The following is a 21,133-nucleotide window of genomic DNA, read 5'->3' on the forward strand; positions in this document are numbered from 1 at the left end:
TTTATTTTACCAGGTGATATCCCATTGAGATATTAAATCTCTTTTGCAAGGGAGCCCTGGGAGTACATATAGGCAATATAAACACATACTGTTAAAAAAAAGTATATAATACAAAACAACATCAAAACAAACAGAAGAAGTAAAAGGAACTACAAATAGTAGACAGTGTAGACATTTCTTAATTACATTACGATCTGAGGAAACAGCTACCTGAAAACACTTTGCTATGTTCTTGTAGCCTTCTCCTGCTTTGTGAGCATCAATTATTTTATTTTTCAGAATGCTAGGCAGTTGCTTAGAGGAGCCCATGGCTGTTGATTTTAGGGACAAGTTTAAGGAGTCAGAGAATTTATACAGCTTTGAAATCTGCATCATTTGGCCTTTCCTAATGAAGAATTTGAACAAGCCACAGCTCAATAAGCTAATTAAGGTCTGGAACCTTGGTAAAAGTTACCTGAGAACTCAAATGTATTGGGGTGCCCAAACTTTCGCATGGTGTTCCTTTTCTTTTTTTACTCTCCAATTGTACAAAACAAAAATAATACACAAATCCTGCATAAAACACTGAAAAGAAATGTCTCGTCTTTACCTTTATGCCTTTTGGTGATCAGTTCATCTTCTGCTCACTTAACTATTCACAGTAACAGACATTTTCAGCAAGAGTGCCCAAACTTTTGCATGCCACTGTAAAGAGTTCAGGTTTGTCCATAAATCAGGGTTACATCTCATTAATACACAATTTCAGATGTACAGTGAAAAAAAAATCGACATTGTCACCTTCGTAGACCTTTCGCTTTGCCCCTTCAGTACTGAAGAGTGACACTTAGCCTTGCACCCAAATGACATCATGCATCACCCTTCCAACAGGTAACATGGCAGCCTACTGGTGGCATTAGAGCAGCAATACAAAAACGCTCACAACTTTCTCATAAATGGTCAAACATGCCTGAAACTTTTCTTACAGGCTCTCTATATTACAAACTACCAATCCATGCATGTATTTACTTTGTATCTTCTATTCCTTTAATGCAGTGCTGCCTGAGGGCGCGAAGATCATGAGCATCCAATATTGGTTTTCAGCCTTGTCCCTTGTGTCCAGAGATTTCTCCAGGTTCTCTGAATCTTTTAATGTTATTATGTACCATAAATGACCCCAAATTCTTTGCAATTTTATGTTGAGGAACTTAATTCTTAAATTGTTGCACTATTTGTCTGCATAGTCTTTCACAGAGCGGTGAACCCCTCCCCATCTTTACTTCTGAGAGACTCCACCTCTCTGGGATGCTCTTGTTATACCCAATCATGTTACTGACCTGTTGTCAATTAACCTAATTATTTAAGTTGGTGTTTTTTAGTATTACAGAACTTTTCCAGTCTTTTGTTGCTCCTGTTCCAACTTTTTTTGAAACGTGTTGCTGGCATTAAATTCAAAATGAGCATTTTTTTTTCCAAAAAACAATAAAATTTCTTTATACTATTTCCAATGAAATATAGAGTTTCCATGATTTGCAAATCATCATATTCTGTTATTAATTACATTTTACACAGTGACCCGACTTTTTGAAAATGGGGTTGTACATTTGGCTATCTGGAAAGCCTACCAACCCACAAATTCTGCAATAAGACAAGCTTTTTCTTTTGGGCTGCTTATTTCATAAAGCATATGATTAAAAAAGCCATTCAGATTTGGCTCCCCTTTTTATGTCACAAGGGGAACTCATTAGAATTATGTTAGAATTATGTCGCGTATCTCCACTCATGGCATGAGAACTGCCTTTGTGAATGAATATTCATGAGGAAACTGCTACTTGATTGGATGACAGAAGAGGGGAAGGTGAGCAGTGGATCATTATAATTTAAACGAACAGGCACTCAAACCTCAAAGTTCTGAACAGGGCTGTTTAGACAGGGTGAGAAGGGTGCTGTGGTGCTTTATCCTTGTGGTAATTGGGCCAATGCATGTCCCAAATATTTCATTAAGATCTCAGGGAAATGTGTCAACTTGTGGAAAAAGGGGTATTATATGTTACCTTTAAAGATGTATGTTGTAGAATCATTCTGCCACAGAAAAAGAACAGTTCCAAGAAATCATTGAAAGTCCAATATTGCTATGCTGCATTACCCATAGCAACACAAAAGATACAGGTAGCTGCTACTGTAGAGTGACTTGTCCTGCCCACTTTGATAATGTATACCAGTCAGAGTGGATAGCTTGTAAATTTTGCCTGTGGGACATGACACTGGCACCTGTTGATTTCGTGTTCAGGCTATCTCCCAATTAATGTTTGATGGAAGTGCACCAACAAAGCAAGACTGAGGGAGGGTAATTTCCTCACTGGCTTTTTTGGGAGGAGCAGGGTAGAGGTGTGAGAGGGATTCAGCCTTGGTGTACTGAAACCTGGAGAAGTAGATAGCCCATCTTGCTTGGACTAAGATCAGTCATTTGGCAGTTTTGAGGTACTCAAGGTGTTTGGGGTTGATGTAGATGACAAACGAATGTTTCGTCCCTCCAACCAGTGGTGCCACATCTCCAGGGTCAATTTGACAACAAGCAGTTCTCTGTTTCTCATGTTACAGTTCCTTCCTGCAGGCAAGAGATTCTTTGAAAAGCCTTTTGCTTCACATTTTATATCTGGCTCCATGGCTCTAACCCATGTTTCTTCTACCACCACAATAAAAGGCTTAGAAGGATATGGGTGTTTTAAGATAGGAGCTGTGGTAAAGGCCTCCTTGAGTTGTGTGAAAGATTGTTCAGCAGCTGTGTTTCACTTAATTTTCCTCTGACCCTTTTTTAGCAGGGAGATGAGAGGTGCAGCAGTGAACCTAAAGACCCAGATAAACCTCCTGTAGAAGTTTGCAAATCCTAGGAATCATTGTGATTCTTTTACTGTGGCAGGCATGGCAGCCATCCTTAACCTTAATGGTAGTCACTTTGTTTCTGTCCACAAGCACCCCTTCAGAGAAACTAATGCCGCTTTTCCACTACCAACGCGGCTGAGTTGGGCTGAGCCGTGCCGTGCTGAGTTGGGCTGAGTCGAGCTGAGTGGGGCTGTTGGAGTTGCATTTCGACTACAACCGCGCTGAACCATGCTGGCTGGAAGTGGGTGGACACATTGGGTGGAGTTAGCGAAAGTGGGTGGACGTCAGGTGATGTCGTTAGGCAGCGCAAACAGTGACATCAGTGACCTTTTAAGCGGTAGTCTCACAACCCGGAGAGTAAACAATAAACATGGAGGACATGGAGTCGTTAGTGTTGCTGGTCTTGGTGCTGTGGCTTGTTGTCGCCGACAACACCAACAGATACTGGCAAGAGCGTATAGATGAGGCGAGGCGCATAAGGCTTCATAATTCTTGTAAGTCGTAATTCTTCCGGGTTTACGGTGTTTACAGATCCCAGCGTGCTCGCGGGGCGTGTGTGGGCGTGTGAGGACACTCCTCCTCACCAATCAGTGCACAGGGGAGTGTCTCCTCACGCCCCTAGCTTCAATCAGCTCGGTTTGGCTCGCTTCAGCCCCACTCCAAAACCGTGCGAGTTTTGGGGGCTGAGCAGGGCTGAAGCGAGCTGAGTCGTGCTGTTCTTAGATAGTCGAAACGCGAGCCGTGTCGGGCTGAAGTGAGCTGAAGCGAGCTGAAGTGAGCTGAAAAAGGGTAGTGGAAAAGGGCCATAAGTTCATGAAATATATCCCAGGAATGAAACCTTTGACACATTAAACTTGCAATTCTCTCCCTTGACATACAGGCAATTTTGAGAAGGCAGTACAGAACTTGCTTGACGTGATCAATGTAGGGTTGCCACATTCCATGCAGAAAAATAAAGGACTCCTCCCACAGTGGGGCCCTGCTTCTAGGGGCTACAACCACCACAAGCCCAGTGATGCACCAGTGGTGGTAAATCATAACTTAAATCATAGTCTCAAGAAAGTATTAAGATTCATTCTTAATTCTTAAAGATTCACTCTTAAATTTGCAATTCTCCCCCTTGACATACAGGTAATTTTGAGAAGAGCAGGGCCCCACAAGTGCATTATTGCCAATGGATATTAGAAATAAACTAAATAGATAACTTTTCAGTTATAAACTCCGATTGGTATTGAAATCAGTGTTAACAGATGAACTCAGTCACTTTCTATCACAACAGGCTTCTCTAATGGACATATTGTCACAGCTGAATATATAAGCCAGTGCTTAAGTGTGACACAGAGGCCACAGAAAAAAGGCTTTTTGAGGTGAGGCATAAAATGAAATTGTTCAAAAATGTTTAAATTTAAAATAAAATTACACTGTTTCACTTTAACAACTTAAATTAAATTTCAGGATATAAGTTAACTTAAATCATCTATAACTTATTAACTATAAGTTAAACAAGTGCATTGACACTCAAAAGATCATTAAAATGTCACAAAAAATAATTACATCTCAGTCCTTTGTGTTCTGCTTCTCCACAAATTAAAAAAAAATTCTCAGTGTGCAAATAATTTATGAAATTGTAAAACATTCCTCCTTACCTTCCATGAACACCTTTCTTCCATGAACAGTCAACAAAGTTTTCTATCTTTTCTATGTGGAACAGTAGACCATGGTTAAACAGTCAACAGCTCTCTCTCTTTCTCACTGTGTTTGTTACTTCCTTCTCCAAGTGTATTTCTTATCACTATTTGCAGCACTGTGTGTCCATCCATCCATTATCTGTAACTGCTTATCCTGGGCAGGGTCGCGGGCAAGCTGGAGCCTATCCCAGCTGGCTATGAGCAAGAGGCAGGGTACACCCTGGACAAGTTGCCAGATCATCGCAGGGCTGACACATAGAGGTAAACAACCATTCACACTCACATTCATACCGATGGTCAATTTAGAACCACCAGTTATCCTAACATGCATATCTTTGGACTTTGGGGGAAATCGGAGGAAACCCATGGAGACACGGGGAGAACGTGCAAACTCCACACAGAAAGGCTCCTGTTGGCTTGAACCCAGGACCTTCTTGCTGTGAAGCAACAGTGCTAACCACTAAACGACCGTGTCACCCACTGTGTGTCCATTTGCCTTTCAAAACCCTGGAGTAAAACTCTGAACAGGACTGTTCAAATTTGAGAGTGATCAAGAGCTCACTCCTCATGAGCTCCGCAGAGCACCTGTTCCTGCTGTCACTCCATTTGTTGGTCATTCTAGAAAAGATCCTTTCCACATATGCTGGGATGCTCAGGATGTGGCTGATGATGGTCAGCTTTTTAGGCAGGTCTGCTACTTGAAAGAGAGCCACCCACCTGGCAGCCACATCTTTGGACTTTATCTTCTGCACCTTCTCTGAGCCCCTTCAGAATGATATTTGCTGTGATGTATTCATCATAAAGTTCATCCATGTTGACTTTTTGGATGAGGTTGAGCTTATTAGTGACCATCTCAGTGTCACTGAAGGAAAGCATGCCATGGTGCAGAGAGAGGTTTCAGGGAGAACAGCCCATTGTACTCTGAAAAGTCAAACCATTTTTCAGTGTTTGAGATTGCAGTGTTAAGAAATGCAGTGAAATCTGCCCTTGCCTTGTTTGCATCATGTGGGAGGAGATGCTGCAGCTTAACTTTTGTTGAGTAGCCATAAAACTGGTCATCTCTTCTCTGTGTTACTAGAACTAGAAAATATGACCACATCACGCCTGTCTTATCCACACTGCATTGGCTCCCAATCAAATTTCGTATTGATTATAAAATACTACTATTGACCTTTAAAGCACTAAATGGTCTCGCACCACAGTACCTGAGTGAACTTCTGGTCCTCTATGACCCGCCACGCCTACTTAGATCAAAAGGTGCAGGCTATCTGCTGGTACCTCGTATAGTGAAGGCTACATCAGGGGGCAGAGCCTTTTCTTACAAAGCTCCACAGTTATGGAACAGCCTTCCAAGTTATGTTCGGGAATCAGACACAGTCTCAGTGTTTAAGTCTAGGCTGAAAACATATCTGTTTAGTCAAGCCTTTTGTTAATGGTGTTTATGAGGTAAAGGTGTAGATCTGGAGGGTCCTCAGACATAGAGTGTTTTGGTAAACTGGGATGTATGGATGCTGTCAGTCCCCACTTGCTTGGTCACTCGAGTTTGTTGATGGTGTAGTGGCTGGCTGCTTTATGTCCCGGGGCTCCCTCATGCCTGTCTTACCTTCTGGCTCTCCCCTTTTAGTTATGCTGTCATAGTTAAATCAAATCAAATCAAGTTTATTTGTATAGCGCTTTTAACAATAAACATTGTCGCAAAGCAGCTTTACAGAATTTGAACGACTTAAAACATGAGCTAATTTGATCCCTAATCTATCCCCAATGAGCAAGCCTGTGGCGACGGTGGCAAGGAAAAACTCCCTCAGACGACATGAGGAAGAAACCTCGAGAGGAACCAGACTCAAAAGGGAACCCATCCTCATTTGGGCAACAACAGACAGCCTGACTATAATATTAACAGTTTTAACAGGTATAACCCTCAACTGTCCTCATGGGGCTGTCCTTCACAGGAGCGGTGCGATAAAACTCCGACCAGACACAGGGCACCAGGATGGATCAAGCAGGTCCAAGGGGCAGAAGAGGCCAGCATCTCAATCCCAGGATCAACATGTAACTCAGAGGGACAGATTGGGGGGGGGGGGAGAGAGAGAAAGAAAACACGTTGTTGGGTATGCCCTAAAAATGACAAGTATTAAATCTGTGTGGTAGGCTCGCAGAGACGAGAGTCTTTACATCAGGCATAACACACAACAATGGCATGTTAATATGGTAAAATATATCATGACCTGCTCTGGCTGGATGCTTGATTGGGTGATGGGAGCACACTCCTCAGCAATAATGAGATGCAGATGGGACCCTTAGGGCTGGCCAAGACAATTCAGTTACATTTCACCAGGTCTGGGACATGCGACAGAAGTCTGACGGCCGATTCCCTGCAGGCTACGATAGCCAGTCGAGGTCTCCACCCTCTCCACCAAAAGATTTCCTGTTGACTCCATGTAACTCAGAGGGACAGATTTGGGGTGGGGGGGAGGGAAAGAAAACACAGGTGGTTAGGTATGCCCAATGTCACCTGAATAAGTAGGAACAGTATACATATTGCACCGAGTACAAGCAGGGACTCCGGCAACTAACTATGACAGCATAACTAAAAGGAGAGAGCCAGAAGGTAACACAGGCATGAGGGAGCCCCGGGACATAAAGCAGCCAGCCACTACACTGTCAACAAACTTGAGTGAGCAAGCGAGTGGGGACTGACAGCATCCATACATCCCAGTTTACCAAAACACTCTATGTCTGAGGACCCTCCAGATCTACTCCTTTACCTCATAAACACCATTAACAAAAGGCTTGACTAAACAGATATGTTTTCAGCCTAGACTTAAATGCTGAGACTGTGTCTGATTCCCAAACATTACTTGGAAGGCTGTTCCATAACAGTGGGGCTTTGTAAGAAAAGGCTCTGCCCCCTGATGTAGCCTTCACTATACGAGGTACCAGCAGATAGCCTGCACCTTTTGATCTAAGTAGGCGTGGCGGGTCATAAAGGAGCAGAAGTTCACTCAGGTACTGTGGTGCGAGACCATTTAGTGCTTTAAAGGTCAATAGTAGTATTTTATAATCAATACGAAATTTGATTGGGAGCCAGTGCAGTGTGGATAAGACAGGCGTGATGTGGTCATATTTTCTAGTTCTAGTAAGGACTCTTGCTGCTGCATTTTGAACTAACTGGAGCTTGTTTATGCACTTATTGGAACATCCAGACAGTAAGGCATTACAATAATCCAACCTGGAGGTAACGAAAGCATGGACTAGTTTTTCTGCATCATGCAATGACATTAAATTTCTTATCTTTGCAATATTTCTGAGATGAAAGAAAGCTATCCGGGTGATGTTATCAATGTGAGTTTCGAATGAAAGACTGGGGTCAATAATCACTCCGAGGTCTTTTACTGCTGCACGTGAAGAAACAGAAAGGCCATCCAGAGTCACTGTGTAATCAGAAAACTTACTTCTAGCTGTATGTGGTCCTAGTACAAGTACTTCAGTCTTGTCAGAGTTAAGCAGAAGGAAATTAATAAGCATCCAGTGTCTAATGTCCTTAACACATTCCTCAATTCTATTAAGCTGGTGTCTCTCATCAGGTTTTGCAGAGACATACAACTGTGTGTCATCAGCATAACAGTGGAAACTAATACAATGTTTACGAATAATATCGCCCAAAGGTAACATATATAGAGAAAAAAGCAGTGGACCCAAGACAGAACCTTGTGGAACACCAAACTTTACCTCGGTACGTCTAGAAATATCATCATTTATATCAACATACTGATAACGATCAGTTAGATAAGACCTGAGCCAGGAGAGGGCCATTCCCTTAACTCCCATAACATTTTCTAGTCTATCCAGAAGAATGGAATGATCAATGGTATCAAATGCTGCACTAAGGTCAAGCAACACAAGTAGCGAGACACAGCCCTGATCAGACGCCAACAGTAGGTCATTTACTACTTTAACCAGTGCTGTCTCTGTGCTATGATGAGGTCTAAATCCTGACTGATACATTTCATGGATGTTATTCCTATGTAAATATGAGCATAACTGCTGTGCCACAGCTTTTTCAAGGATCTTGGAGATAAAGGGGAGGTTTGATATTGGCCGATAATTGGACAGCTGACAGGGATCAAGGTCAGGTTTTTTAATCAGGGGTTTGATAACTGCTAGTTTAAAGGATTTGGGTACATAGCCAATCATAAGAGAAGAATTTATTATTTTTAGAAGCGGTTCAATTACTCCAGGCATTATCTGTTTGAATAGATGTGTCGGTAAGGGATCTAGTACACAAGTTGAGGCTTTTGATGTAGAGATTAATGAAAGTAATTCAGTTTCTTTTAGGGGAATAAAACATTCTAACTGATGATCTGATACAGTTATATTGTTAACTACAAGGTCACTTTCATTGTCTAACCTTAAATTAGTAGTTTGAATTTTTTGTCGGATATTCTCAATTTTGTCATTAAAAAAATTCATGAAGTCGTTGCTACTACATACTGCAGGTGTGCATGTGTTGATAGTGGACTTATTCCTGGTTAATTTTGCTACAGTATTAAATAGGAATCTAGGATTATTTTTGTTATCTTCTATTAGGGAGGAGAAATATGTTGATCTCGCAGCACTAAGAGCTTTTCTATACTTCACGAAGCTCTCCTTCCAAGCTAATTTGAACACTACCAATTTTGTTTGACGCCATTTACGTTCCAATTTTCGAGTGATCTGTTTTAATGTGCAAGTGTCATCATTATACCAGGGTGCTAATTTTTTGTCTCTGACCATTTTCCTTTTTAGAGGAGCTACATTATCTAAAGTATGGTGGAATGTTGACTCTAAGCATTCAGTTGCCTGATCAAGTTCTGCAGGGGCTGACAGTGACCCAATCAAAATTGACAGCTCTGGGAGATCATTTATAAAGCTCTGTGCAGTAGTTGACGTGAAAGTACGTTTAATACAGTAGCGTGGTGAGGTGCATATATTATTACTCAGACATATTTTGAATGAGATAAGACAATGATCTGAGATAACTTCAGACTGTGGAAGTATGACTATATTGTCTACGTTTAATCTGAATGTTAGTATTAGATCAAGGGTGTGACCACCATTATGGGTCAGTCCTATGACATTCTGCTTAATCCCGACTGAATCTAAGATGGACACAAAAGCTGTTTTTAAAGGGTCTTCTGGGTTATCGAAGTGAATATTAAAATCTCCGACAACTAAAGCTTTGTCTAAGGAAATAACCAGATCTGATATAAAATCTGCAAATTCAGAAAGAAACTCAGAATATGGCCCCGGGGGCCTGTAAATAATAAGCAATGGAATTAACTGGGTAGACTTATTTTTCGAGGCTACATACATTATATGAGTATGAAGAACTTCGAATGTATTAAATTTATAACCAGGTTTGTGTGTTACACCTAGATAATCGTTATAAATAACCGCGACGCCTCCTCCTCTGCCAGTTAGACGAGGCTGGTGTATATAACTGTATCCAGGAGGACTCGCTTCATTTAATGCTATATATTCATTTGGCTTAATCCATGTTTCTGTTAAACACAGTACATTAAACTCCTGATCACTAATGAGTTCATTAACCATTAGCGCTTTAGATGTAAGAGATCTAATATTTAATAGCCCCACCTTTAGATCAAAGGTGCTGGCAGCAGCTGTACAGTCAGTATGATCTAATTTTATATTGATTAGGTTACTGGAACAAACTCTCTGAAAATTTCCACCTTTTTGTTGAGCTCGGGGAACAGACACAGTCTCGATGTAGTGGGCCCTGAGTGACGACTCTGTGCAGCTAGCAGACAGTCGGTTTAGCCTGTTCGTCTGCTCCCTGGCCTTGGCTCTGGATTGTCAGAAATTAACTAGGCCTGTTCTGAGACTATGACCTATGCTGCAGGAAATGAGAGCAGCACCTTCCCGAGTGGGATGGACACCGTCCCGCCCTAACAGGCCAGCAGTGCCCTCAAAATTAGCCCAATTATCTATAAAGCCCACACTGTTTTTCAGAGCACCACCTGGACAGCCAGCAGTTCAGCGACCATAACCTGCTGTAAGCTACATCGCCACGCCGCATTGGGATGGGGCCAGAGCATACTACAGCATCGGACATCGCCTTCGCTAATTTAAACACCTCTACAAAATTACTCTTAGTAACCTCAGACTGACGAAGGCGTATATCATTAGCTCCTGCATGGATAACTATCTTTGAGAACCTGTGCTTGCCTAGGACCCTAAGATTACCTGCTATGTCCAGCACCCTGGCTCCCGGTATACACCTGACTAAAGCTGCTGGCGCCCCTAAAGGCTGAGCTAATTTCACGTGCCATATGATAGAGTCCCCTATAACCAGAGCTCTTTCAGGTTTCTCAGTGGGTGCATCACTAAGGAGAGCAAACCTGTTCGACACGTGACGCGGAGAGGAGTGGTGCTCCCGTGGGCGAGCCTCAGCGGTAGCTTTGGCGCTACGCTTATGCCGCCGAGCCGTCACCCATTCGCCCCGCTGTAAGGGCTCTAATGCCGGAGTTGGGGGATTGCTAACTCCACCTAGGGCGTCCAGACTTTCCCTAACAGAAACTACACTGTTCTCACGCTCACTAACCTGCTCTAAAGCCTGGACACGCGCTTCTAGCACTGTAATCTTCTCCATCAGAGAGCTAACTAATCTGCACTTATCACAAGTAAAGCTAATAGAGCTATTGCTAGTGATGGAGGAAGAATGACTAAACATCCTGCACTCAGCACACTGAACAGGCTGAAGGTGTGCCATGATGAAAAGATTCACGTACCTTAAATGAAGATCTGTTGATATTAAAGCAGATCAGATGTGGATGGCCTCCGCTTGTGGTCTTTACACAGGAGGAGAGAAAAAGAAAGCTTCCGGTCTTGGCGTTCTTCCGAAAAAAGAAAAAGAAAAAACTGGGAAAAAAAAACAGAAAAAGGAAAGCGAAAGTGAAAAGTACAAAAATGAAAGCGACAGTACAATAAAAATGAAGAGGATACTGGAAATTTATTTGTAGAAAAAAAGTTAAAAAAGGATTAGCAATTAACGCCGGCACTCGTGGGAAAAAGGACTCGGCGCGAACAACTCAGGAAGCAGGAAGTGCGTAAACCAGGAAGTCTAGTTAGTTGCCGGAGTCCCTGCTTGTACTCAGTGCAATATGTATACTGTTCCTACTTATTCAGGTGACATTGGGCATACCTAACAACCCATGTTTTCTTTCCCTCTCTCCCCCCTCCCCCCAATCTGTCCCTCTGAGTTACATGGAGTCAACAGGAAATCTTTTGGTGGAGAGGGTGGAGACCTCGACTGGCTATCGTAGCCTGCAGGGAATCGGCCGTCAGACATTCTGTCGCATGTCCCAGACCTGGTGAAATGTAACTGAATTGTCTTGGCCAGCCCTAAGGGTCCCATCTGCATCCCATCACTGCTGAGGAGTGTGCTCCCATCACCCAATCAAGCATCCAGCCAGAGCAGGTCATGATATTTTTTAACCATATTAACATGCCATTGTTGTGTATTATGCCTGATGTCAAGACTCTCATCTCTGCGAGCCTACCACACAGACTTAATACTTGTGTCATTTTTAGGGCATACCTAACAACCTGTGTTTTCTCCCCCCCCAATCTGTCCCTCTGAGTTACATGTCGGTCCTGGGATCGAGATGCTGACCTCTTCTGCCCCTCGAACCTGCTTGATCCATCCTGGTGCCGTGTCTGGTTGGAGTCTTATTGCATCGCTCCTGTGGAGGATGGCCCCATGAGGACAGTTAAAAGTTACACCTGGAGGACGCTCTGGACTCTTACAGTAATGCTTTTATGGCTGAGGACTACAGTTGACTTGCTAACTTTAGGACTGCAGTTGTCATGAACAGTTTTGCACTCAAGTTTCCATCAATGAAGAGTTATAACATCAACGAAACTGTCTTCATGTTAAACCTTTTAATGTTATAGTCATGCTGTCTGTTGTTGCCCAAATGAAGATGGGTTCCCTTTTGAGTCTGGTTCCTCTCGAGGTTTCTTCCTCATGTCGTCTGAGGGAGTTTTTCCTTGCCACTGTTACCGCAGGCTTGCTCATTGGGGATAGATTAGGGATAAAATTAGCTCATGTTTTAAGTCTTTCAAATTCTGTAAAGCTGCTTTGCGACAATGTTTATTGTTAAAAGCGCTATACAAATAAACTTGACTTGACTTTGTGTGAGTTTTTGCTTGAAGGTAAACATGACGGAATATAACTTAACACAGGTGGTTGAATCACTTTCCAGCTTCTTTATAAATTTCTCAGAGAGGGAGAATATGTGATTGCAGAGCAGGAGGCAAACCTCCACATCATTAGCATATTCCTCAGATGAGTCTTCATTGAGCTTTAACAAAGCTCTGATGTGTCTGGGACACTCTTCCCCCAGGCTGATGAAGTAAAACCTGAGAGCAGTCCAGGTTTGAATAAGCTGGGAGATGGTTGGATTGAGGGACAGCTACCTTGTTGAAATATGTCACAGAAATATGAAATATGAAATATGGCCTAATATATCTCCTGGAACTCCACATCACAAGTTGGCAAAATTCTTTGAAGGATTCCCTTCATTTAGCAGATGTGGAGAAGTGGCCATAGACCTTCTGCACAATGTTTTCCACATCTACAGTGAGCTGATCGAGAGCATGTTTCACCGTGTTGTGCATAATATGAGCATGGCCATTACCTTGCAGCAGATCTTTTTGCTTTTCCTTCATCTTAGTAAAGACAGAGTTGTGGGTGCCATAATTTACAGAAGTATTGTCTGCACAAAGTGCTATAACTTGATCTAATGATAAGCCAAATTTATCAAGGGGTTGTTGTATGCCATCTACATTCCCAGCAGCTGACTCATCTACATTCTGTCTGAAATCAATCATTTTGTTGCAGATCCCACTTTCTGACCTGAAGTATTGTACAGGAAGGAGAAACAGCTTCCTGTTCCTCTTATTTGATATATCAGTCTGTATTGAGAATGGGACAAGTTTATCTGATGTTAAGACATCAACAACATCAGCCACTGCCTTTGGAGCAAGGACATCTTTGGCCAAGGCTTCTGACTTTGTTCTCCTGAGAGACATTTTCTGTCTGATTTTGGAGTCTTGCAGAATCTTTTGGTTGAATTTGTGTCCACAGTTGGCACTATATCATTCATTCAGTTTTATATTATTGCCTAATGTTAATCCATTAGTATTTAAAGATGCAATTTTCCAAATTGGTTAAACATAACATATCATAGTTGCATATTTTCTTCACATGGGTACTGTAGGATTCATGTATTAAATAAATGCTTATGTATCCAACAGTAAACCTCAACCTTAATGAACAAATCACATCATAATGTAACCTAATGTTACTAAAGAGGCAAGCTCATGGTACAAACACCTTATTTAGAAAGAAAATCAGTCCCTAGTAGAAAGTTATGGGATGGGATTCATTTACAAGTAAATGGTACATACCTCTAAAGTTATTTGCTAACAAACAACTGGGGGGGCAGCCATTGATGTTTCCCACTGGCTCTCTGCTAAGAGACCCACCCTCCTCTGCCTTTGTTTGGCTCTGACCCTGAAGATCTTACCCAATCACTAGTGCCATAGACCCAGCAAACCAATCCAATGATGACAATGAGTATTAGGACAGGTCCTTACAGAATGTGGACGGGATGATGCTGTGTTCAAGACAACTCAGAAATAAGGGACAAACCCCATCCTGTATTGATTAAAAACAGGACGCACAATTTAATTGCCAAGTACAAGATTAATCTGTATTTTAAGGGACTTATGGCAGCCCTAGATCGATGTACTGTTATCAGTGTAAGGAATTAAAAGTTTCCCAACATGTAGGCAGCATTGATGAGATATTAGAAAACTGAAGGTGCAAAAGACAGCCCATATGGCATTATACTCATAGTGGCCAGAGGTGGTCTTCACCCCTCTATCATTCTCCCTGATTTCTGCTTAAGATTATACTCTAAGCACTCTGCAGGGCCAGTTTTATGAAGTCAGGCATTTCTGATTTGTTCTAACATGAAGGAGATGAAGGGGACTAGAGACAGAGGGTATCAATACTTGATTGGGATTTGGTTCAGTCCTCTATAGTCAGTGCAGTTTCTGAGTCCACTTCCTTTTTTTCTCCACAAAGAAGAATCCAGCTGATGCAAGAGACGTGGATTAGTAGAATATAGCTTTGCTTAAGTGCCTTCTCAATATATTCTTCCATAGCTTTATTCTCTGTGGCAGACAAGGGGAAGATGTGGTTTTGAGGGGGTGTGGTGCCTGCCATGATTTCAGTTATACAGTCATTAGGCTGATTGCTTTGCTTTTGCTGAAAACCTCCTTGAATTCCTGATAAAATTTGGGAATTTCCATTTTGGTGTTTATCTCAAGACTTTCTACTGAGGTTGATGCAGCCAAGAGCTGAGGCAATTTGAGGCACAGTGTATGATAGTATGAGAGTTCCCTTTCTTCCCAGGAGATCTGAGGATTATAGGTTTGCATGGAAAGCTGAGGACTATGGGATACTTTGCTGTGACTGTGTCCAGAAGTGAGACATTTTGTTGGTGCAAAGTGTTGAGTTGGAACATGATGGATTCAGTGCAATGGGTGATAGATTCTCCTCTGATGGGTCCACTATTTAGTGCTTGAATCTCTAGTGCGTTCTGGACAGGCTGAGCTTCAAATTTGTGCTTCTCAAAAAGGGCTTGGTCAGTGAAGTTACCAGCTGCTCCAGAGTCAATCAGCACTGTAACAATGGAAAGGCTATCTGAGTCTTATCTGTACTTCTGCAGAAAATATCTGAGAAATTTAAATTCTGGAAGCACTTACTGCAGAGTAGAGGAGTGGACTCACTCAGGTGACTATTATGGAACATTTGACTTGGGGCATGAGGGGCATTGTGCTGCTTGAGGCTGCCACAGTAGGAGTAAAGTCTCTCCCTTTTGTGCTTTTTGCATTTCATTGTGGTGAGTTTGGCTTGACTGATTTGCATCTGTTCCATGATGCTTGTTGTCTGGAGCTAGACTCTACTCAGTAGGTTTTCCTCTTTGGTTTCACAAATGTTGGTCAAGGCAAATGGAGAGGTCAACGAGGGAGTTCAGAGATGCTTGGTCATCATGACATGCAAGCTCTGTGAGGATGTCCTGCCTCAAGACTTCTTGAGAGGCCTCTGTGAGTGGCAGCTCATTCCATCCACTGTGTGAACTCAGTGGCACTACAATTTCCCTACTGGACAGACAGAATTTCTTTCCCAATTTCCTTGCCCTCTGGGGAATGACTGAAGAAGCATTGAAAGAGTTCAATGAAGCAGTTATATGATGTGGTCCCTGAGACCAGGCCACTGTAGCCCAAGGGCATGTTTTAATGAATTACTGATGAGGTTGATAAGGGTGCTGCATTGAGATGTATGCAAGTTGACTGTAATCTTCAGTAAATATTTTATCCTGGTCACAGTCATTTTAATTTAAATTACTAATTTGATTATATTTTGAGAAATAGAACAAATTATGTATGTTAGAAAATATTGTGGGTGAATCATGTGATAATGTCATGTGGTTTCAGCATTGGCCTACACTTCCCAGTTGTGCTTTCGAGAACGTATCATGAACAACATTTATCAGCAATTACTATGATAATGATTGTGAACCTTCACATGCTCATTATACACACCTCTTCTGCATTTTACTAATAATAGCTCACTACATTTAAAGACTCTTCACACACACACTCACATTGCGAGATATTGTTGACCACACATGTCTGACTCTATCAAGATGTTCTATTTTCCTCTTGCTGTTTCTGTTTTTTGACCCTGCCTTGCTTCCTGGTTTGTTGTATCTTGAATTTGCCTAATTTAAGTTGTTTGCCTGATTATCACCTGTTTTTTTTATCACGACTTTACATCACATTTTTTATTCATTTCCTTGTGTTCCTAATAAACTGTTGCATTGCATCCTGGCTACTTCCCTGCACATGACAGAATATCTTGCCTCCTTATGGATGCAGCAGGACCACAGGAGTTGCATGGCATCCAGCTTACCAAGTAGGCCATCTAGACTATGACGTTTCTCTAGCTCTGGCCCATGTGCATGAGGAGCTCCCTCCAGGGGCTGACAGAGCAGTCTCCACCAAAGAGCTCCCCTCAGAGGCTAACAGAGTAGCCTTCATGGAAGAGCTCCCTCAAGAGGAAGACAGGGCAGCCTCCATGAAGAGCTCCCTCGAGAGGAAGACAGGGCAGCCTCCACTGAAGAGCTTTCTCCAGATGCTGACATGGCAGCCTCCCCCAAAGAGCTCGCTCCAGAGGCTGACAGGGTAGACTCAACCGAAGAGTTCCTCCAGAGTTTGATAGAGCAGCCTCCACTGAAGAGCTTCACCCAGAGGTTGATATCTAAAACACTAATTGTTAATAAAATTGCTACTGATCAAGAGTTTAATGGATCAAACCAAATTAGTATGTTACATTAAATTAAGTTAGTCTACCTGGATACTGTTATATACACCAGTCTTGTCTAACTGGCAGAGGATGAGGCATCACATTTAATTATAATGATACTCTAGGTGTTACACAAAAACCTGGTCATAAATTCAATGTGTTTGAATTTCTTTGGAAGATACATACAGCCTGCAGCTGCTTGACATCCCCCTCATCAGCCGCCAACCAGGGGTGAGTACACAGTTTTGGTGGCTAAGGTGGTACTGCCACCCCTTGTGTTACCAGTAGCATAATGCCACCAGTGGTCTTATTAATAAGGCCAACAAAAATAAGTCTTCCCAGTTGATTTCAATAATTATTATTTACAGACCCCAGGGACCAATTTCTTTTTGCATTTGTGGATTTCATCTATAACCTGGTTGTTTCTTTAGACAAGCCTTAGTTGTTGGAGACTTTAATATTCACTTTGATAACCCAAAAGGTCCTCTGAAAACAGCGTTTGTGTCCATTCTAGATTCAGTTGGGGTTAATTACAATGTCATATGACCTACTCATAATGGTGGTCACACTCTTGATCAAATATTAACATTCAGATTAAATATAGAAAATATAGTCATACTTCCAGAGTCTGAAGCTACCTCAGATCATTAGCTCATTTCATTCAAACTATGTCTTAGCAATAATATGTGCACCTTGCCATGTTACTGCACCAAAGGTACATTCACATCAAATACTGCACAAAGTTCTATCAATAGTCTCCCAGAGTTATCAACTTTGATTGGATCACCATTAGACCCCACAGAACTTGATCAGGGAAATGAATGCTTAGAGTCAACATTCTGGTATACTTTTGAAAATGTAGCTGCACTTAAACAGGTAATACCAGAAGCAATCAAACCACTTCTAAAACAATCAATTTTTCCTTAGCATCAGCTAGAAGATCCACGTAGGAGCTAACAATATACATCTGCATCAGTCTGAGGTTACTAAGAGTAACTTTGTAGAGGTGTTGAAATTAGTGAAGGCGATGGCCGATGCTGTAGTATGCTCTGGCCCCATCTCAATGTAGCATGGCGATGGAGCTTACAGCAGGTTATGGTCGCTGAACTGCTGGTTGTCCAGGTGGTGCTTTGAAAACAATGTGGGCTTTATAGATAATTGGAGTAATTTTGAGGGCACTGCTAGCCTGTTAGGGCAGGACGGTATCCATCCCACTCAGGAAGGTGCTGCTCTCATTTATTGCAGCAAAGTTCATAGTCCAGAACAGGCCTAGTTAACTTGTGACAATCCAGAGCAAAGGCCAGGGAGCATAAGAACAGACTAAACTGACTGTTTGCTAGGTTTGCTAGGCTGCACAAAGTTGTCACTCAGATTCCACTATATCGAGACTGTGTCTGTCTGTTCCCTGAGCTAAACAAAAAAGTAGAAATACTCAGTTAGTTCTAGTAACCTAATTAATATAAAATGACATCATACTGACTGTACAGCCACTGTCAGCACATTTGATCTAAAGGTAGGACGATTAAATAATATATCTCTCATGTCTAAAGCGCTAATTGTTAATTAACTTACAGTGGTGCTTGAAAGTTTGTGAACCCTTTAGAATTTTCTATATTTCTGCATAAATATGACCTAAAACATCAGATTTTCACATAAGTCCTAAAAGTAGATAAAGAGAACCCAGTTAAACAAATGAGACAAAAATATTATACTTGGTCATTTATTTATTGAGGAAAATGATCCAATATTACATATCTGAGCCCTGCGATGATCTGGCGACTTGTCCAGGGTGTACCCCACCTCTCACCCATAGTCAGCTGGGATAGGCTCCAGCTTGCCTGTGACCCTGTAGAACAAGATATGCAGCTACAGATAATGGATGGATGGATTACATATCTGTGAGTGGCAAAAGTATGTAAATCTTTGCTTTCAGTATCTGGTGTGACCCCCTTGTGCAGCAATAACTGCAACTAAACATTTCCAGTAACTGTTGATCAGTCCTGCACACTGGCTTGGAGGAATTTTAGCCCATTCCTCCATGCAGAACAGCTTCAACTCTGGGATGTTGGTGGGTTTCCTCACATGAACTGCTTGCTTCAGGTCCTTCCACAACATTTTGATTGGATTAAGGTCAGGACTTTGACTTGGTCATTCCAAAACATTAACTTTATTCTTCTTTAACCATTCTTTGGTAGAATGACTTCTGTACTTAAGGTTGTTGCCTTGCTGCATGACCCACCTTCTCTTGAGATTCAGTTCATGGACAGATGTCCTGACATTTTCCTTTAGAATTCACTGGCATAATTCAAAATTCATTGTTCCACCAATGATGGCAAGCCGTCCTGGCCCAGATGCAGCAAAACAGGCTCAAGCCATGATACTACCACTACCATGTTTCACAGATGGGATAAGGTTCTTATGCTGGAATGCAGTGTTTTCCTTTCTCCAAACATAATGCTTCTCATTGAAACCAAAAAGTTCTATTTTGGTCTCATCCATCCACAAAACATTTTTTCAATAGCCTTCTGGCTTGTCCACATGATCTTTAGCAAACTGCAGACGACCAGCAATGTTCTTTTTAGAGAGCAGTGGCTTTCTCCTTGCAACCCTGCCATGCACACCATTGTTGTTCAGTGTTCTCCTGATGGTGGACTCATGAACATTTACATTAGCCAATGTGGGTGGCACGGTGGTGGAAATGGTTAGCACGGTTGCCTCATAGCAAGAAGGTTCTGGGTTCAAACCCAGCGGCTGGCGAGGGCCTTTCTTTGTGGAGTTTGCATATTCTCCCCGTGTCTCTGTGGGTTTCCTCCAGCTGCTCCGGTTTCCCTCACAGTTCAAAGACATGTGGTTAGGTTAATATGGGATGGCCTTGGGCTGAGGTGCCCTTGAGTGAGGCACCTAATGCCCAACTGCTCCCTAGGCACTGTTAGCATGGCTGCCCACTGCTCTGGGTATGTGTGTGTGTGTGCATGTATGTGTTCACTGCTTCAGATGGGTTAAATGCAAAGAGGAAATTTCACAAGTGTGTGATCAATAAAGTTGTGCTTTCTTCTTTTCTTTCAGTTGCTTCGAAGTTACCCTGTTGTCCTTTGTGACCTCGCCGACTATTACATGCCTTGCCCTTGGAGTGATCTTTGTTGGTTGACCACTCCTGGGGAGGGTAACGATGGTCTTCAATTTCCTCCATTTGTACACAGTCTGTCTGACTGTGGATTGGTGGAGTCCAAACTCTTTAGAGATGGTTTTGTAACCTGTAACAGTTCAACACATGTGGGTGGAGCACAGAGGACGGCAGGACAGAGATCAGGTGTAAACAGCAGCTTTATTGTCACACTTTTCAGTCTAACGATATATATTTTAAACACACAGACCCACACTTTCCAGCGTCTCGTTCAGGGATGAGCCCCTCTGCTCTCGCTCTCCCTCCTTAAATAGGGCGCGGTCACTGGGAAGACACACAAACACAGGTTAATTGCCGTCAGGTGTAGTGATTCTGCCACTTACCTTCCCTGACTCCACCCTCCTGTCACAGACCGGCGCTTAACCACGCCCCCGCTGCCACATACCCCCACCGCCCGACTCAGGCCAGGCGGCCAACCGGCCTGCAGCCGACTCCCCCCCCCCCTTGACGGGAGAGGAAGTCCGCCACGACCATCTGCACCCCCGGCCTGTGGACCACCTTGAAGTTGAAGGGTTGGAGTGCCAGATACCAACGGGTGATCCGTGCATTGGCATCTTTCATGCGGTGGAGCCACTGGAGGGGCGCGTGGTCCGAACAGAGGGTGAAAGGGCGCCCCAGCAGGTAGTAATGCAGGGCGAGGACCGCCCACTTGATTGCCAGACACTCTTTCTCAATCATGCTGTAGCGCCCCTCACGCACTGACAGCTTCCTGCTAATGTACAGGACAGGGCGGTCCTCCCCCTCCACCTCCTGGGACAAAACCACCCCCAGCCCTCTGTCCGACGCATCGGTCTGCAACACAAAGGGGAGAGAAAAGTCAGGGGAGTGTAAAAGTGGCCCCCCACACAGTGCAGCCTTCACTTCAGAAAAAGCCCGCTGGCATTGCTCCGTTCACTGGACTGGATCTGGTGCCCCCTTTTTAGTGAGGTCAGTCAGCGGGCTGGTGACGTCCGAATAATTAGG

This window comes from Neoarius graeffei, chromosome 26 (genome assembly GCF_027579695.1).
Source record: "Neoarius graeffei isolate fNeoGra1 chromosome 26, fNeoGra1.pri, whole genome shotgun sequence".
NCBI classification, from domain to species: domain Eukaryota; kingdom Metazoa; phylum Chordata; class Actinopteri; order Siluriformes; family Ariidae; genus Neoarius; species Neoarius graeffei.